Source organism: Lactuca serriola, chromosome 5 (genome assembly GCF_051521515.1).
Source record: "Lactuca serriola cultivar US96UC23 chromosome 5, Lser_US96UC23_V15, whole genome shotgun sequence".
NCBI lineage: Eukaryota > Viridiplantae > Streptophyta > Magnoliopsida > Asterales > Asteraceae > Lactuca > Lactuca serriola.
Window position 1 is genome coordinate 121802232 of NC_136412.1, and position 21277 is coordinate 121823508.

At 37.8% G+C, this 21277-nt stretch overlaps 1 non-coding gene across 1 annotated transcript; it reads right to left on the reverse strand.

Moving 5' to 3' along the window:
- Positions 1-3245: 3245 nt before the first annotated feature.
- Positions 3246-3352, reverse strand: LOC145056088 (small nucleolar RNA R71). Its single transcript, XR_013685624.1, has one exon. It is a non-coding gene; the product is annotated as a small nucleolar RNA R71 (small nucleolar RNA).
- Positions 3353-21277: the final 17925 nt, after the last annotated feature.

A 21277-nucleotide genomic window follows, 5' to 3' on the forward strand; every position in this document is an offset into this window, starting at 1 on the left:
AAATAAATAACGTCGAAAGTAGAGTTGAAATGAAGAAGTTATGGCTGTTTGAATTTGAATTGGAAATAGGGATTTTTGCCATATTATGGGTGTCGGAAAGCCCCTACACTAGGCATAAGTGATGAATTCTGGATGCGAGTTAAATTACCTACATTGGGAGTAGGTTATGCTACGTTAGGCACAATCTTGTAGACTAAATGACCTAACCCTAAGGTTTGAAGCCATATTTAAGGGCTCCAACGTCTTGGGATCATTCCCATGACGAACCTCCATCACCTCATAACATTTCATTAAAGTTGTAGCCATCATTTGTGAGTTTTAGAGCTTTTAGAGAGTTTTATGTGCTCTTTAAAGGACGATTATGTTTATAGAACCAAATGGGAAGCTTCAAGGTATAAATCTTTTATCTTGATGCTTCTACGCGTTAGATGTAGTATGCTTTGTGAGTTTTACGCTTTTTTTCCCATAATCTTTGTCCTTGTGAGTACGGGTTACTCTGACCATTCGAATGTCTAATTGTGGTGTTTTTGAGGTTATAGAGTCATAAAAGTGAGAGATTGGGCATTCTCGTCCATCCATGCATGAGTTCTTGAGCAAAAAGTTATAATATTGATTTAGAGTTTGTTGTTTTGCTCTTCTTGGGCATGCGAAGGGATACTGTAAAAGACTTTATCCATTAAGACATTCATTAAGATCAGATCTGGAAAATATGGACTCTTCATTGGGCATAGAATTTTATATGCTAAGTCTAGCTCTATACTGGGCATAGACTTCTTGGTATGTGCATATTTAATTATATATTTGATACACTATCTTAATACTTTTAGCTATAGTTATGTTTATTTTGGGAAAAAAGGTACTTACTAGGTTTGAAATATGTTTTCTAGTAGAAAATACATGCTTGGGATGAAAAAGACGAAAAGAAGGAGCTAGGAGTAGGAAAATGTCGGCTAAGGGAAAAAGAAAACAACGAAGGCTTGAAGAAAGAAGACCACAACGTGGTGATGGTCAACAATAATGTGGCGAATGGAAGATTTCGACCAATAAGCTGACTTGGACAATATGGGATATATATATATATATATATATATATATATATATATATATATATATATATATATATATATATATATCCGATCATTAGGTCGAATTGGGACACTTCTTCCCGATTTTATGAGAAGGATAATGACTAAACCCCTACGGAAACCTTGGAGAAGACCAGAACTCGATTGGAGCTCAAGAGTTGAAGAGATATAGAAGAATTCTACATAGATCTATTTGGTTTGCTAAACGTACTCACATCTATTCTTACTTGCTTGGATTTTTTGTGTTCTTCTACTTGTTTGAAAGGCTAAAAACCTTATACTTTGGTTTGGTGAATATGAACCTAATCCTTATGTGTTGATTTTGATTTATGGATATTATATGTTGAGTTTGCTTGTGATTGATAATTAAACCCTATCATGTTTTAGTTCTAGCTTTTATTGCTTATTAATTAAGATATGTGTAATAGTTGATCATTCTAATTGCATGAACTTATCACCTAATTGTTTATGAGCAGTAAATAATTATAGCTAGGATTAATCACACCTTAGATAAAGTAAGTAAAGCTAGTAAATTTAACTGTGTTAGAGAGCATAATTAGTCTTAATTTGTGCTTGGTTGTTTAACTTGATTATAGGAAAGTAACTATTATCATTCAATGTCCAATTAGTGGTTATTAGCCATTTGGTGTTTCAGTTATGCGTGATCATTGGATGGTAATTCATAAGTTGGTATGTTTAGGTATTAGATCATAATAGCTCGTTATAAAATTGGTAATTCTTATGTGTTGATTTCGATTTATGGTGAAGATGAACCTAATCTTTATGCGCCGATTTTGATTTATGATATTATATGTTGATTTCGCTTGTGTTTGATAACTAAACGCTAACATGTTTTAGTTCTAGTTTTTATTTCTTATTAATCAAGTTCTGTGTAATAGTTGAAAATTCTATTGCATGAACTTCTCACCTAATTATTCTTATTAATCAAGTTCTGTGTAATAGTTGGTAATCAATATATTACATCCACTAGAAATCAACCATAAGAGAAGGTGAAATCGGAACTGAACATAAGTGCTCTTTAATCTTGAAGTAAATTTGTTTTGATTTGCTTACTTAGTTATCAATTTTGTAGTGATTTGAATTATGTTCTTGTAATCTGGTAAAATCAGCAAAAACCCCTAATGTAAGTTTTTTCTAGTTTAATTAGAAGTAGTGATATTAATTAATTAAATTTTGTCCTTCGTGTTTGACACCCGACTTACCCAAGTTATTCTATAATTTGACTAGATACACTGCCTATAGGCGCATAAATTAGTTAAGTTAGTTAGATTATAAATTTAAAGTTAGTAGGCACTTTTGTGTACATAAAAGTTTTTGGAGCCATTGGCCGCGAATGGCTTATTTGATTTTTAGATTAATTGGTTTTAGTTATTCGATTCTTTTTGTTGGGTAAAAGCCGCATGAAGTTCTTCTTCTGCATTTTTTTTCCAGAGCATCAACCACATCATGATCATCTTAGCCACGTCGTGGTGACGTTTCAGTCAAGCTAAGTCTATTTTTTTTTCATTTTAAGCGTTTTATTTTGTTCTGTTTCAGTGATTTATGACCCATGGATCTAAAACTCTAATAGTTCCACCACTTCAAGGTCCAAAATCATCTTTACATAAGAGGAAAGACAAGAAGGTCAACGAGTTAAATACCACTTTCCAAACCTACAAATTCGAGCACTTTGAGAGTACACCTGACAAGAAGGGAATTAGTTACGAGGCAGGAACAAAGAGTGATACGGATGACGACACAAAAGCGAGGTTGAAGAAATGGCTGAATCTCGAGAATGACTATGGGAGATTACAGGAAGAGGATATGTGAGGATAATGGACCAGGGCTTGTACTACCTGATATTATATCTGAAAGAAGTTTTGAGCTCAAGGGGTACATTCTATCAATGCTTAAGGACATACCTTTCTCCGGGAAAGAATACAAAGATGCATTCAAACACATCGATGAACTAAAGGACATTGCAAACTACTTCAATGTTCCAAATGTGCCACGAGAATCATTTTTACTTAAGATGCTTTCGGTGACATTTACCGGCGAAGCCAATAATTGGTTGAAATCACTCGAGCGCAGATCCATTACAACTTGGGCCAATCTTTGTGATGCTTTCATTGAGCAATTTTGCTGCCTTCAAAGATCTCTAAGTTCAAGAAGGAGATTGCTAATTTTCAACAAGAATTTGGAGAGTCTTTATTTTTAGCAAGGGAGAGATACAACGGGTTGCTTAGGAGTTGTCCTCAACATCATTTAAATGTCTAACAAGAAGTTCCCATTTTCTATAATAGGGTGAAAGTTACAACAAGGCAAGTTCTTGAATCTCAAGGACCTTTGACAATGTAAGAACCGACTACCATTAAAGAGTTAATTGATGAATTTGCAAAGCGCTCATGCGAACATCATCACCCACAAGAAGATGTTACTAGAGATAAATGAGATGGAGGGAATGAGAAAGAAGCTGTAATCATTGCTAAACTAGAGAATCTAGATAGGCGAATGATGAAATTGGACCAATCTATACACGCCACAAGAGTCAGATGTAACAATTACCATAGGCCACATTTAACGAAGGATTGTGATTTCGATGAAGATTGGAATAAGAAAGCACAAGTTTTTTTTACTCCAGTGGTGACAAATATGATGAATATTGGCTAAAGTCAAAAAAGGAGTGGTTGCCTTATGACGAGTACAAGAAGCAAGAGGACAAGAAATATAGACAAATCAGTCAAGGCTAATACCAAAAAGAACAACCACCAATTGGTAAGAAATTGGATTTTAAGTCAATACTTAATCCGTTTATGGAATCCTCTAAAAAAATACATGATACTAGTGATGTTAATGTAAGAAATCACCAAGCTTCAATCAAGAACATCGAAACTCAGCTAGGCCAAATAACAACACTTGTTAATGAGAGGTTACCTCCTAGAAATCCTGACCCAAAATCACAACCTCATGTAATGGCGATTTTTACTGAAGAAGAAGTTCATTCTTAGCCATTAATGATCCATCCAACATCTACGATTCAGCCCCGTCAATAGTTTAAAGAAGAGAAGATCGAAGCAAAATGCGAGTCAGATTTTGATGATTCACCACGTCGTAGTGACCATGCATTGTCCTCATCATTGCAAAATAAAAATTCTTCTCATTTAAATTCGTATGAGCTTGGTTTACCATTCCCATCTCAAGCCATTAAGCAGAATCTGGAATCTGAACAAAAGAAGTTCATGGAACAAATGCTATATCTCTCAATCAATGCTCCTTTCCTCAAATCCATGGCTAAGTTTCCTCAGTTGGCTAAAGATGTGTGAGTAATCAAAAGGAGTTGGAAAAAGCATTCACAATGCGGAAAACTCTGGGGGATGTTGTGTCGTCACGCAGGGACCTTCATTTTCGTACCGAAAATACCTGCAACCATAAGCATAAATTGTAAGCATAAAGCTTAGTGAGTTTCCCAAAATACCTCATAGAGTATATAGATAACAGTCAAAACATATATGAGTCTATTTCACCCCATTCGGTTTCTTTCAACCGATATCGGGTTTATTTCACCTCTACAGCCAGCATATAGTCATAATAGTAAGAGTCACATAGACAACCAATATATACAAGCAATATAGGAAATTTCGACAAAAACAATTATTATCCTACCAACATAATCTAGTAGGCTAGCATTGATGCCTTTGACCCATGAGTATATTGAAGGAACTTACCTCATAGTCAGATGAAATAGTTGTAACCACACGCTGCTCCGAATACCATATCTACCAATCACCTTTATAATAACTGAAGACGAAAACTCAGACATTGGCTCAAAATACCCATATTACCCTTAGTTCAAAATTTGTTCAAAATCCAGATCAAAATCAAAAGTCAAAAGTGTAAAGTAAAAAGTCAACCCAACTAGTCGGCATGTTGTGTTCTCCTTGGCCATGTTGTGGCCACAACCCGAAAAATCAAGCGGGTCTTGACCAAGTCACCACGTCGTGGTGATCTTAACGATGCTGTGGTGATGCGTGGGGACAACTAAACCATTAAGTTTTTCTTTTCCATCTATAACAACTCCAAGGCTCAACTCTAGACCTTCACATGGTCTTGATGGATAAAATTTCCAACTTTATCCCACAAATTCTTTTATAAGCCAAACTCCCAAGCCTAATCACTAATAGTGACTTAATGCATCAAGATTCTAAGTAAGTACCAAATCCTTAGAGTTGCACCTCAGAAGCTTCTAGAAATGATCCATACTCCAAAGTGACCATAAAAATAATGGCATTATGGACTTGAATGTCCAAAACATTCCATTTTTATCTTAGGGAAAAAATAGAGTTTACTGACTAAAATCCCATGCGTAACATCAAAACTTCATTATAATCCAGATCCAAGGCACTACTTGCTCATTATGACCTGGAGATTAATAAAGTTGCAATCTTTATGAGATGTCATCACTTAAGTCCATCTAATTGAAGGAAAAAGGGAACCAAAACAGGAGATCAAGCAACATGGAAAGAAAAGGTTGAGTCTTGGGCACTCACCAAGGACCAATAGATGAGGTTAGCTGAAGAAATTATGCTTACTACGAAACCACCTCACCAAAAGCATCATTCACCATCTAAAATCACCAAAAAGCACAAAGCATTAAATCACAACTTCAGTGGAGCCTAGGGTTAGTGTTTATGAGGTTAAAGGAGATTTGGAAGCTAAGGATGAATCCTAAAATGGGTTTAGATAGGTATAAATATGAAGGCATGTCACACCCCCAAATCGGAACGACGGAAACATTCGGGGCTGGATGACGTCATGTATAGTATCACAACAATTGAATAATAGTAATCAAAGCAACAACCATTGTATTGATAATATATAGTTTACATTGTGTTTGTAACATTGTTTGTATGAACCCAAAAAATGTATAGCAAAAACTATTAGACGTGACACCATGATGCTCCGTCTTCTCAAAAACATGTAAGTGTACCTGTCTACTGGTTCCCTGCGAATACAAGTGATTTTGAAAGTGTAACAACATTTAATTCGGTGAGTTCAAAAGCATTTTTGTTTTAGTAATCTTCCTTTTTTCTTGAAAATGTTAGTGTGTTCCTCCAGAAAATCCAATATTTTCTTATGTAAATGAAATGTAGTCTTAGGCCTTAAGACCAAAATGTATGTTTGTTAATGTAGTTTGAAATAGTATACCGTAGTCTTATTATTAAACTAAACCATATAAATCAATACTTCCTAGTAACGTATGCTATACTGTATTAGGAAAATAGTGTACTGTATTGTATTTGTATGAAAACCCTTTTGTTTGTATTTGCCTGGAATCCACCAGCTGTACTATATAATAGTGTATTGTAATGTAGTTCTATTACTAAAATAATACCGTTGAAGATATGTTTGTCCCATAAACCAAAATGTTTAGTTAATGATTATTGTGAGTGATATTATAACCATGCTAAAATGACTAGTGGCCTGCACGATGTTCTTCAGGCGTCGGAGTGTTATGACATTTCTAACCCAAAATCTGCCGGTCTAACTGTAGCTAATAATTTAGGTGCGGGACTGTCAGTCCCGTATAGATCTATAAACAAATTCATGCCCCCACTCTAGGAGACTCTGGTTATAATTCAAGACTTTAGCGTGTACACTAGAAGGTACGATGAAGTAGTGGCTCACAATCCTGTATTAACTTTTTTACGTATAATATGTAAACGTTCTCTTATTCTTGTAGATGTATGTATTGCTCTTTTTTAGTGTACTCATAGTGTAAAATAATTATACTTAAATAATTATTTTAGTATTGTATCTATGAACTTAGTAAAATATTATATAAGTTCCATAAATTATACCTATTATAATTTATCATGTATGTTCTTGTGTTGTTCCTTGAACTAGTAAAGTAGTATGTATGTTTCTTAAACTATACCTATTATAGTTTATATGTATGTTCTGTGTGTACTAAAATATTTATTAAAATACCTCTTTGCTCGGCATGTTACAAAGAGGTTAAAGTTTTATTTAAATACGTTTTATACTCATATATATATATATATATATATATATATATATATATATATATATATATATATAATTGAGATTAAAAAGACCGTCGGACAAGTGATTCTACCCTAAGCCCACTACCAAACAAAGAACAGGAGTTAAGGCCAAAACACCAGTCCTAAGTCTATTGAACCTTATATATATATATATATATATATATATATATATATATATATATATATATATATATATATATAAATGTTCCGGTAATAAAAGCAGTTATGATAGTTTAAATAAATTAGAATAGTTTGAAAACGTTGAAATCATTTGAATGTTAACATAACATTCCTTGTGTTTTACTTGTATTCCCCCTACAAAACATTGAAAAATAGTGAAAACATAGGGGTATGAACTCACCTCGAATGTGTGATCTCGTTTGGATACGAAGTAGTAGCGATAATCCTCGGGTTAGAACCCGTGTGAGTAGTCGTATCGTAATAATAATTATACATGATATCGTATTTAAATTAGTGAAATATTAATTTAAATAATAATAATAATAATAATTTAAAATGTTGGACAACACTTAATTATGTAAGAACTACTTACAAAAAGCATTAGGAATTATTTGAATGTGTTCTTGGTGTTTTCGATGTTCTTGGGAGTTCTTGTTGTTCTTTGGTGAAAAATTGAAGATTTAAGGATGGGTATGTACGTGGTTGAGGAAATTATGAAGATTTTAAGGAATCTGGGTAAATTCTCATTAAGATATGCTATTTACGGATGAGTTTTGAGAGCAAATAAGGGAAGGATTTCGGTGTGAAAAATGAATTATTAGTATTGATTTCGGCTGAACACACACATACACACACACACACATACACATATATATATATATATGTGTGTGTGTGTGTGTATGTATATATATATATATATATATATATATATATATATATATATAAGGGGGTGTTTTTGGCCTTCATGGGCCTTAAACTTGTGTTTTCGGTCCTTAGCATGTAGTGGTTTCGGCCTTTATGGGATTACCTTTGAGATTTCGGCCTAAGTGGTACTATCTTTGATGTTTCGGTCATAACACAACTGAAAACCCTTTTGCACTTTGATTCCATAAACCGAAATCTACTTGATCTTAGATTCCAAATACCGAAATCCCTTAGTAAGTGTATTAGTTTATCTTTTTAGCCTTGAAATGTTGAGATGCTTTAGCTGAAATAAACTTAATTAAACATATATCAACATGAATTTCAATCGGCATATTATTATTTACGTATAAACATGCCCTCAATGCTATAGATAATATAATGCAACATGGTTGCAATTGTGGTTTCACTTATACATGATTAAGATTTTGACTTTTATTTAAACAAGTGCAACTTTTATTGACTTTTATTGATTTGAAACAACAGGTTGTTACATTATCCCCTTTAAAGGGAATATCATCCTGAAATTATTTATAGTGAGTACTCACAGACTAGGGAAAAGATGCGGGTACTTTCGTTTCGTCTGATCTTCTCATTCCCAAGTGAATTCAGGTCCTCGCTTGGCATTCCCGTGAACCTTCACTATTGGTATACGATTTTGTTTCGTTCTCTTGACTTCCCTATCAATGATCTCTACTGGTTCTTCCAGGAAATGTAGGCTATCGTTTATCTCGATTTCATCGAGTGGAATAACTAGAGTCTCGTCATATAGCCACTTCTTTAGGTTAGATACATCGAAGGTAGGGTGTATGTTATTAATTTCTTGAGGTAGTCGGAGTTTGTAAGCTACTGGGCCGATTTTAGCATGAATCTCGAACAACCCTATGTACCGTGGATTTACTTTTCCATGTTTTCCGAAACTTATCATGCCCATCTAGGTTGAGACATTCAACAGAACACGGTCTCCCACCTAGAATTCCAAGGTTTTTCGTCTCTTGTCTGCGTAGCTCTTTTGTCTATCTCTAGAAGCTTTCAGTCATTCTCGGATTTGAATGATTTTATCTGTTGTTTCCGTGATGATCTCCGGGCCGGTGAGAGTGTTCTCAGGAACTTGCCCTCTAGTTAGTTGCGTGTCCCCACTTCAGCCCTACACAAAGGTGATCTACACTTGCGACCATATAGGCTTTGAATGGGGCAACCTTGATGCTGGTGTGATAGCTATTGTTGTATGAGAACTCGATAAGAGGCAAATGGGTATCCCATGTTTCACCAAAGTCGATCATGCAAGCTCTCAGCATGTCTTCCAAGGTTTGAATGGTGTTGGATAAAGTTTCTAAGTCCATAACTATAGTGGGTATGTACTTGACCCAGTTTAGCATGGTCCATTTGGGTTGCATGGCATCGGAACAATTAGATAGACAAATGAGAAAAGAATACTGATGGTTTGTTAATATATTATAGGTTCTAATATATTAATATGATTATTTAATTAGTATTAATCAAGAATTAATTTGGAATTAATTTTGCGATCAAAAAGAGACTAATTAAATATACATGGATTGATTGTGTAAATCTTTCATTCTTATATAGTGGGCTTGTGATCCATGATTCACTAGATTGGGTTAGGACTCATTGGGTGCTCCATGGAGGTTAAAACCCATGGATCATGGGGAAAATGAAAAGCCATGCACATTAGGGTTTACATGATGTAACCCTACATGTGACACACTATATAAAGACCCCATAGGCTAGCACAATCGGCACTAAGACAAGGAAAAAGAGGGCTAGCCGATTTTGTGGTGTAGTATTCTTCTTTCAAGTTATTCCAAGGGTTTTTGGTGTTGTGTGTAACATTTGAGGCATCAAACTTGGGGTGCTAGGCTCACAAGGTCTTAAGGAATCATCAACACACAAAGGTATGTCATTCTACTAGGTTTCATATTGTAAGTTCCCCACAGTATGCTAGTTAGGATGAAAACCTTGGAAAAAAATCAAATATGCATGTATATTTGAGAAAACATAGACACAATGTCTCTATGGTTGCATGTACACCATAAGAGTGTTAGAATGCTCAAAACCCATAAGTGGTATCAAAGCCTAGGCTTGTTTTCTATGTACTATGCAAAATGCTTGAAAAAGTCAAAAATCTGCTCACTGTTCAGTGAACTTGCTGAGTGCAAGGGGGGACTTGACGAGTCCATATGTATCTTCATCCTACTCATCGATGAGGCCCAAAGTGCCGTTTTTCAAGTTTTACTGCTGGAAAAGGACTAGAATCATTACCCTAAACATTTTTGGACTTGTAAAACCTGTTTTTGATGTGGTAATGATTATGCTAATCCATTTTCAATGGTTATTATCAAAGTTTCAAGTTTTATGTGTGTTTATATGATTCTTGAAATTGTTGATATGAATGTACATACACTTATGAGTTTTGGTAGATCATAGGAATTGTTTGCAAATTGTTTGTTAGTTTAATTCTTGTTCTAAAAGTTTTTAATGGAGTCCATAATTAGTCCTCAAGTTATGGATTACCAAAAGTCATTTCCTTTTAAAGATCCATTAAAGAACACATAGGTTACATAAAATGAAGAGTCTTCATTTTAATAGATCATTAAGCTCATAAGTTATGAAATTAAATGTTTTGAATATTTTCAAAACATGCCCTCAAGTTTTGGAATTTGTAAAGTCACTTTAGAAAACTTTAATTCCATACCCTAGAGTTCTAAAAGTTCAAATTCAACCCTTATACTTTATAATATTAATAGTTAATAATATGTATGTATATATATATATATATATATATATATATATATATATATATATATATATGTATAGGAGCAAGTCAGTTTTACTGTTACTAGGCCTCATTTACGAAGTCGGTCTATAAAGGGGGTATATGGTTGTTGCCTATAAAATGGCAGGTTAATAGGTGTCCGGTCTCACCCACCGCTTCCTCGACTGTTGGAGGGTCGTTAGCCGAACGGGTAGGACAAGGACTATAATTATCATTAAAAATATAATGATAAATATGAAGTAACTAAACCTTTTATAAATTTCCAATCTTAGTTACTTTAGGAAAATGTGAATTTGCTGCTAACGCATGAAATTACACTTTGTACCTTACCAAGTCGTTAGTGAAGCACGTGTGGGTAACCGACACACTAACATGGACTAGTAAGAGTGGAAAAGGGTGACTTAATATTTATCATAGATCGGCGGAGCGCGTGTGGATAACTGACACATCGATTAGATGATAAAGATTAACGGTACCAAGTTAATTTGCATGGTTATTGACACCTTGTTTGTGATCCTCGGCATCCCAGTCACAAACTTGAGAGGGAAAAATCGAGATTTAAACTTGCCATTGAAAAGTTAAATGAGTCTCAAAAGATCTAGGAGTCTCAATCCATTAAAACCTAATAATTTATTTCATTTTTCATGGTGAAAATTGGTGAATCGTCATTCGTCTACCTTTAAATATTTTATAGCTTGGATTACGACATCCTTCTTCCAAGTTATAAAGTATTGTGTTGGGTTGTAGCCTTAATATTACATTTAGGTGTCTTATTAAGGATTATATATCTAATCTAAACTTGTCCTTCTTCTTTTCAGATATCTTCTAACAATGCTGCTTCTGGCTCAAACCCTACCAGCTCTTTCTCTCTCATGAACCTTTGTGGGAGAGTCATATTTGATGGTTCCAACTTTATGGATTAGATCAGGAACATCAGGATGGTCACGCGTTACGAGGACAAGGAATATGTCCTCGACAAGGAGATGAAAGAAGTCGATGAGTCATCTGCTACTCCAGAGGAGATCGCTGACTTTAGCGCACATGAGAGAGATGCTACCAAAGTGGCATGTATCATGTTGGCCACAATGACATCTGAACTCCAGAAGTCCTATGAGGACTTTTACCCTTTTGAAATGCACATGGATTTGATGGGCTGCTACCATCAGAGTGCTCATCAAGCGAGGTATGACATCATCTCTTCCATGATAACAACCCAAATGAAGGATAGTGAATCCATCACGGCCCACTTACAGAAAATGTAAAGGTATGTGGATCGTTTGCTGAAATTGAATGTAAACTTCCCTGAGGAGTTGGCTATTGGTATCATACTGCACTCCTTACCTGCTAGTTATGATCAATTTCGAATGACATATCACATGAACACGGAGGAAGTTACACTCAACAAACTTCAAGGACTTTTGAAGACCGCTGAAACTGGTCTCAAAGGTAAATCTGTTGTTACTACTCCTACTCGTAACCCCGCCCCTGTCTTGGCAATCGGGCAAAGTAGAGGGAAGAAGAGTAAGACCCCTTCGAAGGGTACCAAGGTAAAGTCTCTTGATGGCTCCTCTTCAACTGGAACCAAAGGTGCTTTAGTGACTCCGTGTTCTAACCCAAAGGAAGCTCAATGCTTCTATTGTCAGCAAAAGGGGCACTGGAAATGAAACTTCCTCAAGTACCTGCAAGGTTTTAAGGATGGAAAGGTCAAACCTACCCATGCAGGGCCTAAGAAGAAGTGAGGATGTGGAGCATGGAAAGACAAACTTGATCATAGGGAATAGGAAAGCTTCACCTGTCACCAAGATTGAAGTTTATTATTTGTTGCTAAGTAGTGGGTTAGTGTTAGATTTAAATAAGTATTGTTACTCGTCCGAAATGGAGAAGAATATGATTTCTTTTCATGGCTTCTACAAACAAGGTTTTACCTTTTTGTTTGATAATGAAATTAGTGCTATTAATGTTTATTACAATGATGTATTTTACTTTAAAGCATTACCTTGTAATCGTGTGTATGAAGTTGTGAATGTTGTAGACAACTTACGAAATAATGTTTCACACATTGATTCTTCCACTATTTTGGATAAGGCATCCTTGTGGCACTGTCGTCTTGGATATGTCAGCAAGAAGTACATAGGCCAACTCCAGAAGGCTGGAGTCTTGGATTCATTTAACTTAAGGTCAGATGATAGTTGCGAATCTTGTTTGCTTGGAAAAATGACAGTCACCCTTCCCTGGTACTTGTGCTAGGGGTGAAGGTTCATTGGACCTCGTACATACAGATGTGTGTGGAACCTTCCAAACTGCCACAAAGGATGCTAACTGCTTCTATGTGACTTTTACTAATGATTACAGTAGATATGGTTATGTCTACTTAATCAGGGATAAGTCAGAAACCTTTAAAAAGTTCAAAGAGTTTAAACAAGAAGTAGAGAATCAGTTGGGCAGGAACATTAAGATCCTTCGATTCGATCGAGGAGGAGATTATATTAGTATACATTTCCTTGACTATCTTAACGAATATGGAATTGTTTCACAATTTACACCTCCTAGAACACCACAGCTTAATGGTGTAGCTGAGAGGCGCAATCGAACCTTGTTAGACATGGTTCGTTCCATGATGAGTCGAGCTTTGTTACCAATCTCATTCTGGGGGTATGCCTTAGAGACTGTCGCCCATATCCTTAATCTAGTCCATACCAAGAAGGTTGCCAAAACACCTCATGAGATGTGGACTGGGAAAGTTCCTAATTTAGGCCACATCAAGATTTGGGGTTGCGAGGCTTTCGTGAGACGTGAGACTCAAGACAAGCTCGAACCTCATAGTGAGCGGTGTATTTTCATCGGACACCTACATAATTCTTTTGGTTACCTCTTCTACAGACCCAGTGAGAATGTGGTCTTTCTGAAAAGGAGAGAGGTCTTTTGGGAGAGAGAGTTTATAAGCTAAGGAAATAATGGGAGGCAAATTGACCTTGAAGAACTTCAAGAGTCAAGCGGTGAAGGAACCTCAAACCATAGAAATCAACCTGAGGAGGAAACTCCTGTTGATGAGTCTGTACCTCTGAGGCATTCCACAAGAGTTAGGAATCCACCTGAGCATTACTATTGTCTTGATATTATTGTGGAAGGTGATCCATTTATCAGTGATAGTACATTGGTAAATTTGGATGAGCCTAGCAACTTTAAGGAAGCCTTGGTAGGCCTGAGTCTGCCAAATGGAAAGAGGCCATGGACAGCGAGATTCACTTCGTGTATGAAAATCACGGTTGGAACTTGGTTGACAATGTACCGGGTTGTAAGACGGTCGGGTGCAAATGGATCTTCAAGAAGAAGACCAACGTGGATGGGAATGTACACGCTTACAAAACACGACTGGTTATGAATGACTTTAATCAAACTCTAGGAGTTAACTATAATGAGACCTTCTCAGTAGTAGCGAAGATTAAGTCTATTAGGGTTTTTCTAGCCATAGCTGCATTTGATGATTATGTAATATGCAAAATGGATGTCAAAACCACTTTCCTTAATGGAAAGTTGGCTGAGGATGTTTAAACGAGTCAGCCAGAGGGTTTTGTCGATACAAAGCACCCTAATAGAGTGTGTAAGCTTTAGAAATCCATCTATGGATTGAAACAAGCATCTCGTAGATGGAATCTTTGTTTCGATGAGAAAGTCAGAGAGTTTGGTTTTTCAAGGAGTGAAGATGAGTCATGTGTATATGTTAAGGCTAGTGGGAGTAAAGTTAGCTTTTTGGTGTTGTATGTCGATGACATACTACTCATAGGAAATGACATCACAACCTTGTAGGAGGTTAAATCATGGCTTGGGAAGTGTTTCGCTATGAAGGAGCTTGGAGAAGTTGCATATAGATTAGGGATATGGATATTGCGAGACATGAGTAAAAGACTAATTGGACTCAGTCAAAGTACCTACTTGGATAACGTGCTGAAAAGGTTCAGCATGCAAGATTCCAAGAAAGGTGACTTACCAATCCAGAGTAACGCCAAACTAAGTAAGACTTAAAGCCCAAGTATAGAGGTTGGGATAGCTGAAATGAGTCAAGTTCCATATGCTTCCGCTGTAGGCTCGATCATGTATGCTATAACTTGTACTCGCCCTGATGTGATCTTTTCTTTGAGCATGATCAACAAATATCAAGGGAATCTGGGAAAGGCTCATTGAACTGTGGTGAAGAATATTCTCAAGTACCTACGGAGTACTAGGGACTGGTTTCAGACCGATAACGATAATTTCTACTCTCAGTCGGGTTGGGTCTTTACCCTAAATAGAGGAGCAATTACTTGGAAAAGTTCCAAGCAAGAAGCAGTAGCTGATTCAACTTGTGAATCAGAGTACATAACAACAAGTGAGGTGGCAAAGGAGGCAATATGGCTAAAGAACTTCATTGGAGACCTTGGAGTTATAACAACTATTAAAGAGCCTATGGAGATTTTCTGTGATAATGAGGGTATAGTTTCCTTAGCTAAGGAACCAAGGGATCACGGCAGATCCAGGCACATCAATAGAAAATAACACTTCATTATACATTGGATAGAAGGACTCCTCGTGGTGAAAAGGGTATCATCGGATGAGAACCTAACAGATCCCCTCACGAAGGGACTATGTAGGGTTAAGCATTTGCAGCATGCGAGGCGCATCGAGTGACGGATAGTATTAGTTTTACAGATTAGATAGCTATTTATGAAACTTGTAAAATGTAACTGACATTTGATGATTGATTAAAAGTTGTTGTTTATTTATAAGTAAAGTGTTGCTATCTTATGTCAATCGCTTACTATTGTTTCAATTTTGCATGTTTAGACTTCCAGAATAATTACTTTATTCAAACTCTCCGCATTCAATCATATGTTGGAAGTAGGTATGAATTAAGATTGTCATGAATCGGGCTTGTAGATGTCTAAGATGTTAGAGATAGTAAAAGTTGCTACAACATTCATAAGTACTCATAAGTTCTATGTCTTGGATTCAACCCACACTTACTTGTATCACTTCATGGAATTTATGTCGAGTGATCGTGATATGGTAATATCATATATCTCTTCAAAACTGGAAATATGAGTTGTTGCCTATGAGTTGGTTGTGCATTGATTGCACGAAAATGCATCAGTAACTTGATGTTATAAAACATGCTTTTGTGTATAATTCAAGAAGTAGTAAAACAAGCATATGGGTTGAAGTTTATCTATTCCATTTAATCCTTGGAGGATCAAAAGCGATATCTAGGCCCCTCGATGATTTTGTTTTGACCTTTGTATCGGGATCGGTCAGAACAAAATTGACATGTTCAGTTTAGTTATATATCAAACAAATCAGAAATCGGGAAACAAACTGTGAGCCAATAAGTACGACATTGTTCGATGTATTTGTCCGGCTGATATCTAGAAAAGAGGATTATATGATCCGTTATCTTAAATGGCTAGTCATCTTAAATTCCGCGAGACTTTGAAGGGCTACGATTGCTGATTGGTTCCTTAAGTTGTACCGGTAACTATAGTTATTGGACTTATCCAAGTGGGAAACTGTTGGATAAAGTGTCTGAGTCCGTAACTATATTGGGTATGTACTTGACCCAATTTAACATGGTCCATTTGGGTTGCATGGCATCAGAACAATTGGATAGACAAATGAGAAAAGAATACTTATGGTTTGTTAATATATTATAGGCTCTAATATATTAATATGATTATTTAATTAGTATTGATCAAGCATTAATTTGGAATTTATTTATCTGATCAAAAAGAGACTAATTAAATATATGGGGATTGATTGTGTAAATCTTTTATTCGTATATAGTGGGTTTGTGATCAATGATTCACTAGATTGGGCTAAGACCCATTAGGTGCTCCATGGAGGTTCAAACCCATGGATCATGGGGAAAATGAAAAGCCATGCACATTAGGGTTTACATGATGTAACCCTACATGTGGCACACTCTATAAAGACCCCATAGGCTAGGAAAATCAGCACTAAGATAAGGAAAAAGAGGGCTAGCCGGTTTTGTGGTGTAGTATTCTTCTCTCAAGTTATTCCAAGTGTTTTTGGTGTTGTGTGAAACATTTGAGGCATCACACTTGGGGTGCTAGGCTCATAAGGTCTTAAGGAATCATTAACACACAAAGGTATATCATTTTACTAGGTTTCATATTGCAAGTTCCCCGTAGCATTCTAGTTAGGATGAAAACCTTGGAAAAAATCAAATTTGCATGTATATAAGAGAAAACATAGATCCAAGGCTTCTAAGGTTGCATGTACACCATAGAAGTGTTATAATGCTCAAAACCCATCAAATAGTCTCTAACTGTACCCATCAGTTTGAGGGTTGTAGGCTGTACTCATGTCCAACCTAGTTCTTAGAGATTTTTGTAGTGAACGCCAAAACCTTGAGGTGAATCTACTGTCTCTATCAGATATAATAGATATTGGCACACCATGCAGTCGTACTATCTCTTTAATGTAAGTTCTGATCAATTTCTCCATCTGGACTGTTTCCTTTATAGGTAGGAAGTGCACGGACTTGGTTAATCTGTCGACGATTACCGAAATGGTGTCATGACCACCCGCGGTCTTCGGCAACTTGGTTATGAAATCCATTGTAATCTGCTCCCACTTCCACTCAGGTATTTCTGATTGTTGTAGTAAACCTAAGGGCTTTGGATATTCTACCTTGAATTTGGCGCAAGTCAGGCACTTGCCCACATAGGTAGCAATCTCTGCTTTCATGTTTGGCCACTAATAAAGTTTCTTGAGGTCCAAATACATCTTGTCTAAACCAGGATGAATGGAGTATCGAGTCTTGTTGTAACTGTGAAATTTTCAAAACAAAATTTTCATTTAAAATCGCTTATCTCTTTAACACTTTTCATAAAAATCCCATTTTTGTTTAAATTATAATACATGTCTATTTTGTTCATTCAATTAATAAACCAGGATCCTCAAAACAAACGCTTACTCTGGTGTGTACAATCGAGCCGGTGCCGTCCCGTGATCCTGAGAAAACCAGAAACACATAACACAAACACTGTAAGCACGGAGCTTAGTGAGTTCCCTAAAATACCACTCTAATACATATTAGCCACTCGGGGCTATAATCTCTGTTGACCCTCTGGTCAGTGTGTCTTAATGGGACCCTCCAGTCCCAACTCTGTGTGGGCCCTCTAGCCCTGACTCTATGGACCCAAAGGCCCTAACTCTGATAACTCTGAATCATGCATATCACATAGCACAATAAATCTCAACACATAAATAGCATACAAATTCACTGGCACGTAATTCTAAAAATACCACATATAACACAGATTAGCCACTCGAGACTATAACTCTGTAGGCCCTTGGGCCCTAACTCTGTGGAACCTCTGGTCCTAGCTTTGTGGACCTTCCGTTCCTAACTCTGATATACACACAACATAAATCACATAGAATTAATGCAGTGCCACACTTCACATAGATAGCATATAATATCTCTAACACATAACTCTGTTACCACTCTAGGTAAAGTATAGTGAGAAGACTGACCTCTGGTAACTCGGTAAATCTCTGACTCGGTAAACTCTGCTCTAGCCTCCACCTAATCACATGAAATAAGTACCTTAATTAATATAACTTTCAAAGGCTAGATTATGTCCTCTTATGACACTCTCAGAAGGGTAAAAGACCAGTTTACCCCTCTCATAACTCAAAAGGCCCCACTATAGACCATACCCTAAAAATCAACCAAAAGTCAACTTTCCGGGGTATGCTGCGCGTACCAGATGTGTACGCTGAGCGTACCCTGCTGCCTCTCAGAATCGGGGAATACCACCCAGTACGCGGCGCGTACTGGGATTACACCCGACGTACTCTCCTGCTTCAGCCCTTTAGCTCTATAGGTCTTAAGCAGTTAAGACCCACGTCCAACTTCTAGATCTGACCAATTCTAAGCCTCTTAATCCATAAAGTTGATGACTTTAAGCCTTTGCATGGCTGAACAAGTCACCAACTCCCATAATATTCCATTCTCTAACTCTAGAAGGCTTATTACTCAAGCATGACCTCATATCAACAACCAAGATGGAAACTTTATGGATCTAAACCACTAATACCACTGAAAAGGGACAGATCTCAGACCATGGAGCACCTTACACTCATAAAGTCTCCATCTTTGGGGTTTTTAGCCCTAGAAATGACACATGCAACAACAAACTAAAAAGGAGAGGAAAGTTTTGATCTGTATACCTCTAAGTGTAGCCCCTTTCACTGTAGATCTCAAATCCAAACTTGCACTTCAAGCTTTAGCCTCCAAAAGCTCATTTCCTTCTTCTTCACTAAGCCACCAATGCACAATTAGCTCCAACAACACTCACACACACTAAGAACAATGTGAGGCTCTCTCTTAGGGTTTCACTCACTGATATGGGGGCTGAGAAATGAGCCTTAGCACCCTTTAAATAGTGCACAAGCCAGATTAGGGTTTTACACCTGGGCCGGGTACGCCCGGCGTAACTCTGGGTACGCCCAGCGTACCTTGGCGACTCCGCGTCCAAATTAAGCGCATGAGTACGCCCAGCGTACTCATTTGGCACATTTTCCTCTAAAGGGCTAAGCTTGACAACAAGAGAAAAGAAGGGGGGTTAAATAGCTGCACCAGAACCTTGGGATATTACAATTCTCCCCCACTAGAACCAGACTTCTCGCTTGAAGTCTCATACTGAAAACAACTCCGAATGTTGCTCCCGCATTTCTGACTCTGTCTCCTGAGTGAGCTCGGACCCCCTCCGATGTTGCCACTGAACCAGAACCAAGGGCACCTCCTTGTTCCTCAAAACCTTGATCCTTCGATCCACAATTGCGATTGGCCTTTTAGTATAATTCAGGCTCGCATCCACCTGAATATCCTCCAGTGGCACCACTGCCGACTCGTCGGCTACAAACTTTCTCAGCTGGGACACATGGAAGGTGTCGTGAATCGGGCTCAACTCCGCAGGTAGCTCCAAACGATATGCTACCCTGCACACCCTCGCGATCACTCTAAACGGACCAATATACCGGGGCCCTAGCTTTCCTCTCTTCCTAAACCGGATCACTCCTTTCCAAGGAGATACCTTCAGGAGCACAAAATCTCCGACCTGAAACTCATGCTCGGACCGACGCCTATCCGCATAACTCCTCTGGCGACTCTGAGCGGTCAACAACCTCTGTCTGACCTGCTGAGTCTACTCTGTCATCTGAAGCACTATCTCTGTACTACCCATTACACGTTGCCCTACCTCTCCCCAGCAAATGGGAGTCCGACACCTCCTCCCATACAACAGCTCAAAAGGTGGCATATCGATGCTCGATTGATGGCTGTTGATATGGGAAAACTCAACCAAGGGTAAATACGTGTCACAACTCCCTCCGAAATCTAATACACATGTCCAAAGTGCGTCCTCTAGTATCAAATTCATTCGCTCGCTCCGGAGTATCCTCAAACACCACCATGATAAGCTCTAGCTCCTTTCTCATATCCCTCTTCGATACTGAGCTCCAGGTCAGCTTTTGACTCCACAACTGAACCTCCAAAGGTCACCCATATCATGATCCAAAATATCTCAATAACTTCCTCCCCGTGACCACTATCCCGGTCCAGTGACACGCAAGTCACGAAATTCTCTTTTCCTTATGCGAAAAAAATACAATCCAACTGAGGATCGACTCAACTCTGACCCCGGGTGTCTGCTGCGCATATCCCCTACGCATCTCGCCGAATCTCTCGACAGAGACGGAGACCCCAGTCTCGCTCCCGGTTCAACCACCATGCTCCAAAAACTCAATACTAGGGCTACTCAAGCCCAAAACTCTTCCGCTTCATACACTGATTGGAGAACACTCCATCATCACACTCTTTTGCCGTCTAGAGAGTACTATGGCTCCCCTCATCATCATGATGGCATGTTAATGACTAGTGAATACTACGGCTCCCCGCTGTATCACAACACCCTCTGACTAGTGAGTACTACGACTCCCCGCAGTATCACAACACCCTCTTACTAGTGAGTACTACGACTCCCCGCAGTATCACAACACCCTCTGACTAGTGAGTACTACGGCTCTCCGTAGTATCACAACACGCTCTGACTAGTGAGTACTATGGCTCCCCACAGTATCACAACTCCCTCTTGACCAGTGAGTACTACGGCTCCCCGCAACATCACAACACCACACTACATCCACTAACTCATGTTCCGCAGACTATCATAGGTAGCTACCCATACTCGCCCCGAATACGCATCACAGACTCTGGCGGCAATCGTCATAACAAAATGCCTACCTTTGCGGAGATCCACTTTCTTAAATAATCCTTCTTGATGCCAATACTCGAAGGGCTCCCGCTAGAACCGTGGATACATGATACACCACCAGTCGTCTCAAACTCAAGATTCTAAGTAACTTCAAAATCGGGACATTATACC